Genomic DNA, 7,266 nt, shown 5'->3' on the forward strand with positions numbered 1-7,266 from the left:
AAATCTGAAAAAAAAAAAAAAAAACATAAACATGCAGTTAGCAGATTTTTTTTTAATATACACCACTGAGATTTCTGCCTAGAATTTATGGTGCTCATAATATTGACGTATGAGATTTAAAGAAATTCATCAGCAGCATCTCTTTCCAGCAAATGTCCCTGCTACGATGGATAATCCCCCAAATACACTTTTGACAGTTCTCATAGGAATTATTTCTTCAACAGCGAAGAATATAATGTATCTAGTTTGTGTCCAGAAAATGTTTTTTGATATATCAAATTGTTGTTGGAAATGTCTTTTATACTTAGGTACTTTTATGACCATCATTATTTGTATTGGTCTTATGAGCTGATACAAACATACTTGAGGGCCATACCCTCTGTTGCGTTGGAAATTGTTCCAACTATTCTAGAAAGTTTATTTTGCTTTATGTGCTTGGATTATGTTTAACCTTTTTCTACTCTATGTAAATCATCATGAGATAGCTGGGGTGGATGCATATGAAGAGCAGGACTTTGACACAAGATTGTGGTTTCACATTCTATGTCCAACGTGATTAGATTTAGGCAACAAAGGCACTTTAGTTAAGGCATTATGTTTCTCTCAAAACATATTTGCTATTGCAAATTAGTGTGTAAATGTAATTTCTAGGTGTCTGGGTTGAACAGAGGTACTTTTATTATTTGATTTGCTCCTATGATCAGAAGGGACATAACCTCTTTTATTCAAGATATTATTGAAAATAACTTTGTAGCGACACCAACTTTATATACTTTGAGTACATTTTCACTCTTGTTAAGAAATGTAGTTTCTAAGTGTATTTTAGGCATGCCTTCTGTTGAAATTTAAATGACAGTTGGAAAAGGTGATGGTGATTTGAATCAAAAGTTGGATCTTTCAAAAGATCTCTCCTCCCCTTTGCTTTGAATATTGTCTCCAACACATCTTTTCCAGAAAGAAATGATCAGCTATGACACAACCACGTCCAAAAGCCGTGCAATATTAATCATTCACATTCCAGACGGTGTGAATATTTACTTCATGTCTGAGAAATGCGTCACCAGGAGGCCACCACAAACCTCAACATGTCATCATTGAGGGCCTTAAAAGTCATCACTGCAATACTCAACGTAATCTTGAATTGGCAAAGCTCTGTTTGAAGTTCTCTGTGGGAGAAAGAAGGCTGAGGGACAATTATCTTGTATGTCCTCAAGAGGTCTGGTATTGTGGAGGAAAGGCTGAGTAAAAGAGATCAGAGAAGGAGGGTACACACAGAAGTACATCTGAGGGCTTCGGTGATCCCAGGTATTACTAACTGTCTGAATTAACAGGATACACATACTTCACTAAACAGTCAACATGTCACGTCTTAACAGTGTTTGGCTTCACCTATGAGCCAAAATTCTTACATGAAGCCCCATGAGCCCCTTGCTGTTTCGCAAGCTTAGATGAGGTCTTAAGCCTCAACAGAAGATGAATGCCGAGTGCTAAATTAATTTGAGGCATTTTCTTTTGTGCGCTGACAAAAGCGACCAGGTTGGTGCTGGTTTCCATAGCTGATGACAGATCATTGGGCTGCAGTGTTTGCCCAGGTGTCAGGCCTCCCGCTGCAGACAGCAAAGGGTTTGTCCAGGTCTCCGAACTTCCCACTGCTGAAGCTTCTGTGCCTTAATAATTGTACAGATCGCTTCATTCAATTTTGCCATGAAAGAACCTTCGAAAAAAAGATTGTGACCAAATAGCAGTGCCCTTTGTTGAAATGTTTAAACCTGCCCTGCATTCAAGACACTTCAGACAGCAAGAAATAGGAAGAGACTCTCAGAATACAAAGCAGTGTTTTTAAACATGGTGTTAAGAACACTTCCGAGCTTCAAACTCTCACGAAATAACATTTGTCTCATATAACTCATGTTGTGAGTTAGATACTTTAAAGCACTGTCCTTATACGCTTTCCAAAGAACATTAATCAAGAACACATTAATTTCCTTGCATTGTATACAGCTGCAATAAGGTGTTTTAATTGCTATGCTGTGTATAAAAAAGCCTTGCCTTGAGGTGTTTGGCAGATCACTTCAGTGTTTGGTGTGGTCAGGAATTTCTCGATGTATAAATATATCAGTATTTATGTGGTTTGATCTGTGTGTCATTGAAGTTTGCAGTGTTTGTTTAAGGTAAGGCTTTTGGAGGCCAGTCCAAAAGGTTGTATCCTATCACTCAGGAAGTTTGTTATGTCTGCATTTGGAGGATTGGGCGGAGTGATCGCGGCACAGCTGGCAGATACAATGCGTCTGGATCTATAAATTCCCTTTGGCTGCCATGCATGTCATCCCTCACCTTCACCCAGCCCCTCTAATAGAGCTGCTACAAACCTAGTCTTGCACTGCCAGACCAACCTCCACAGTGCAATAAACCAATCACAATCGTCTGGGGCGGTGCTAAGCGCCAGACAAAGTAAGGGTGCCTTCTACAAAATAGCCTCGGGAAGTTAAGTTATGTTTTGGTTAAATGTGTTTTCATTCAAAAGTTGTTTAAGTCGTGCAACAGAAAATTTAGATTGGACAGATAGTCTAGGTAGTTGTCTGGTTTTACACTGCAGAGATCTGAGGAGCAGTTAACCACAGTCCTCATAAATCGACCGGAGCTTTGAATGCCAACACAAACAAAGCAGAAGGTGAGGGACATCAGGCCAAAAATGAGGGACATCCGGCGGATCTTCCGGCGGCACCGGAGCAATCCCCTAAAGTAATCGTTGTTGATATAGACTACTACAAAACTAACAAGATGCTCTCTAATCCCAGGAAAATGCCCTGGCTAATCCGTTGCTTATCATGATTTAAATACTGACATACGCTGCATATGCGTAACAGTGTTTTTTAATCAGCCTATTGCAGCAAATAAGTGATCATTGACAGGCTTTGAAAGCACATTGTGCTCTCCTGTAGTGAAATCACAGGTGCTCTAAATCATTCTCTTTGCCTGGTTTGAGGGAGTGTCATTTGCACTTCTCCCACAGTCGGTTTCTTCTATGATGTGTTCAGCCTTTTGAAAAACACTCACCCTGGACCCGATCATGTGCTCACATGCTGCTCCTGCAAGTTTATATTTGTCCCTCTTTTCACTTTTAGGAATTGATATAAGAGGGAAAAAACAGCAGAATTTCATGACAAACTTGAAAAAGGTTAGAACACACGTTTCTCTACATTGCTTCAGATTATTGTACAAAAGAGTAAGGGGATTCATTTTTCCACAGGGTGAGAGGGGGAAGAATTGGAAGCCTCTGCCACTTAATTTGGCTGCTGAGAATTACCCTGCAAAGTTTTGTTTTTTTAAGCCTCCAACATAACAGAGTGTGCCTTGCCATCAGCACCTAAAGCAAGTAAAAGCGCTTCCTTTATGAACTAAACCTGCCAGATATTTGCTTAGCGAAGCCCAGCGAGAAGAAAAGAGAAGGGCTTGCAGTGAATAACTTTTAAAACACTGTGTACGAAAAAAGCGGCAGAAGACATGAAAGAGCAGGAGAAATGAATTGAATGGTTTTTTTTTTCCAACTCTATGAAAAAGAGGGCGATGGGATCTGAAGGCTTGTTTTCCAAAAGCCTTAGCCAGGTGATTCATCACAGCGCTCTGTCAAAAGAGCTTTCCACAACATGAGACGAACAATGCTATGTGATTGCAAGGACAGGAGAGCTCTTGATTGAAAGATATCAGCTATATGTTCAGCTTCCTAGAGAGAGGAGGCCAATTGTAAGAGGGGGACTGCCAAATGTAAGAGGGGGACTGATGAAAATCAAAAATCTTAACCCTTCGACATGGGTGTCAAGAGAGTGAGTTCTGCGTAACAAGAGCCTCCAGATATAAATTAACCAAAATAATTTAACAGCTGCTTAACCGCAAACAGAGGAGCTGCCAGGCAGATTGATTGGAGATGTAGCAAAGGAGAGCAACTTTCAGAGTGTGTTCTGCTTTTCTGTGACGGGGAGTCCTCAGCTGTGGAGCGATGCTGAACAGATCGTGGACCGATGCCAGATCTTAAGATCACATGAACAATATTCAGAGACACAGTAGCAGCTTAGGAACTGCACTTCGTAGGTTGTTTGTTGTCTTTGAATCACATTAATATATTGACTTTTTCTATCACAGTGCACTTTAATAAACAGTCATCAAAAGTAATTAAAATGTAAATTTCCAACTGAAGCCACTTGCATTAGACGCACGCATGCACGCGCGCGCACGCACACACACAGACACACACAGTAGTGATTATTGCAATCATTCAATTTAAATGTTAAAATGTAATGTGCCAAAATGAGCCGAGAATGACTTATTTTACATAAAATGGAGCTAACTCCATGACAATAGTAACAAAATTAGTATTTTTATAATAAGATTGTTCATTTGGGTAAATTAGTCCGCATGTAAGTCTTCATCTGTGCGTGCAAGTTGATTTATGTAATTAGTGCAATAGAAACATGCAAAATCACCTGAGATATGAATAGTTGAGTCAGAAGTATTCAAACCCTTTGAGTAAGTAAACGTGACAAAATGGCAATGTAAAAACACTCTATTACAACTCTTGCATCCCAACCAAGTAAAAGTACAGCAGCATTATGGGCAATATGTACTCAAAGTAATACATTTACTCATGCTTGGAAATGCTCTTGCAGGTGCTGTAATATTATACATGATGATAATGGATTAGTATTATTGATGCATTAATGTGTATAAGTATTTTACTATTTTAGCTGTCACAGTGGAGTTGTTTTATGCTACTTTATATACTGCTGGATATCTTTGTTGACAATAATACTTCATATGTTATAAGCCTATCAAATGTTCTGTATGTCAAATCATAATTAGCAAAGTAGCTAGTAGCTGTCTAATTATTGTAGAATAGTAAAAAGGATATTTCCTTCTTAAATGTGTACTGGATCATTATCATGAAATGCAGCAAAACCAGCATTCATATTCTAAGTCTGTGGCCCTCCGTCACATTTGATCTTTTGCTTTAAGTGCTTCTCCACCTTTTCCCCCCACGTGATAAAAGAGTAATCACCTTAGATACTATTTACACTCTGGGCCGAGGACTACCATTACCCTTCCATCAATATCAGCACTTAACGTTCATAAAACTGCTAGGCAGACCTCCAGCCTGTAATTTTCGTAGTCCTTAATTCACGGTGAGAAGAAATAATATTACAGGGTATTCTGCTAAACAGGGATGACACTCACGCGTAATTGTGAGAGGCAACAAGAACTCTCACTGGTTACAAAATCTGCAATACATTGACGCCAATGTTACACGAGGAAGTTTAAGCATCATGACAATACAGTTATGAATTCTGTGGGAAAATAGGTCATTACAGGCAGGTTTTTCCTTTCTGCGTGTATACATTGTGGCCACTCTATTAGGCACATCTTCCTGTTTACACACACAGCTAGATCCTGCAGACAGTGAGTCAGCAGTTACTTTCTATTTTACTAAATGTGAGAATGGGCAAGACGTGTGATTTAGGCAACTTTGAACATGATATGATTGCTGATGCCAGCGTCAGCTCCAGCAGTCGTGGGATTTTTAAGTACAGTAACTTGAATTAGTGGCAGACCTTTGGATTAAACTCACTGATGAGAACTCTGAAGACAATAGCAGCTATGTGACAAGCACAAGACCACTTCAGTACACCTGACTCAACAAATTTGATGCAAAAGCCTGCAGAAGCAGACGTCTGTGCTGGCAGGAGTTACAACACATCTTTTAAACACCTGGAAGTTGCTGTAGTCTGGTCGCATGCCTTCATAGCCTCTTTTTTAACTAGATTTTGCCACTAGCTTTTGTATCTTACTTAGTGTATCTAAGTAAGTAGCTATTAGGTGCAAATACTCAAACTTTAGAGAACCTTCAACTGCACGCTAAATTACGCAGCAGAATTCTCATTTCTGCAACTGTAACTGTTCCAACATTGAAAAGATTTATTTTACTTCACGTTGAGGCTGCTGCAAGTCAGCTACTGTACAATAACAATAAACAAGAGGGAGACCTACATGCATGTCTAGCAGTCTCATGTTTAGTTATAGGAACCACAAAGAAAAGAAAGAAATATAAGTTGTCTTCAATACAATGGGGAGGGACTTGTTTTTATCCCTCCAGATGGTATAAAACCGTATTTCCACTCAATTGTCATTTCCCTTCAGTACACCATCTGGATTTGCTGTATATTCTTGGGTTTTCTCCGGACAAAATGTAACCGGTCCAATCAGCGATCAGAGGGAGTGGCTGAGAATGATGACGTTGAAGCTGTGAGCTAGAGTTGTAGTTCTGTGGCGGCAGAGAAAGTTGCAAGTGAAGCCATTCAGTCCATTGTGGCAGCGCTGCCAAATATCCAGAAATTAAAGCCTGAGCAAGAACCAGTCTTTGCTGAGTTTTGTTGGTGGCCATGATGTTGTGGCTCTCCTCCCCACAGGGTACAGGAAAAGTTTGATTTTCCAGCTCGCTCCGTTAGTTGTGAAGGAGTTGGCTGAGGCTAACGCTAGTGATGCTAATGCTAAATATAAGCAAAAAGCCTTCAATCAATCAAAATGGATTCATAGAGCACTTTACAGCAACCAGCAGATATCCAAAGTGCTTTACATCAGGAACCAAGAACAAAATAACACATCATACAATAAAAAGAACTAGAGACAGGAGAATTAAATTGTCACACCACTACTAGGTATTACAAGACAGCCTAAACAAATAGGTTTTTAGTCTAGACCTAAACAGAGTGACATCTTTTATCGTCCGAATATCAGGGGGTAACTTGCTCCAGAGTTTTGGGGCAGCAACTGCTGCCTTGAGTTTATACCTTAATCTTGGGACTTCTAAAACCAACGGATTCCAAGACCGCAATGAACGATTGTGCTCACGCAAAGTTAAAATTTCTGACAAATACTCCAGGACCAGGCCATTTAAGGCCTTAAAAAGAAACAATAAGATCTTAAAATGTATTCTAAAACGCACAGGGAGCCAATGTAGGGTGTAGAGAACGGGAGTAATGTGTGCATATCTAGATGTTTTTGTTAAAAAGTGAGCAGCAGCATTTTGAACAAATTGAAGGCGGGAAATTGAGGTCTGATTCAGACCAACATAGAGGGCATTACAGTAGTCCAACCTTGAACTAATAAAGACATGAATAGCCTTTTCTAGGTTGTGCCTGCTCAGGAAGGGCTTAACTTTAGCCAGGAGACTAAGCTGGAAAAAGCTTGTTCTAACAACATTGCTGATCTGTTTGT

General features: G+C 39.7%; 1 long non-coding RNA gene across 1 annotated transcript in view; it reads left to right on the forward strand.

The window, feature by feature from the left end:
• Positions 1-6,948, forward strand: part of LOC116672204 (uncharacterized) — a 27,840-nt gene extending 20,892 nt beyond the window's left edge. Inside the window, exon 4 of the long non-coding RNA XR_004327497.1 lies at positions 6,938-6,948. This is a non-coding gene — a long non-coding RNA (uncharacterized LOC116672204). The remainder of the gene's footprint in view (positions 1-6,937) is intronic.
• The last annotated feature ends 318 nt before the right edge of the window (positions 6,949-7,266 follow it).

The sequence above is a fragment of the Etheostoma spectabile genome, chromosome 22, assembly GCF_008692095.1.
Source record: "Etheostoma spectabile isolate EspeVRDwgs_2016 chromosome 22, UIUC_Espe_1.0, whole genome shotgun sequence".
Lineage (NCBI taxonomy): Eukaryota > Metazoa > Chordata > Actinopteri > Perciformes > Percidae > Etheostoma > Etheostoma spectabile.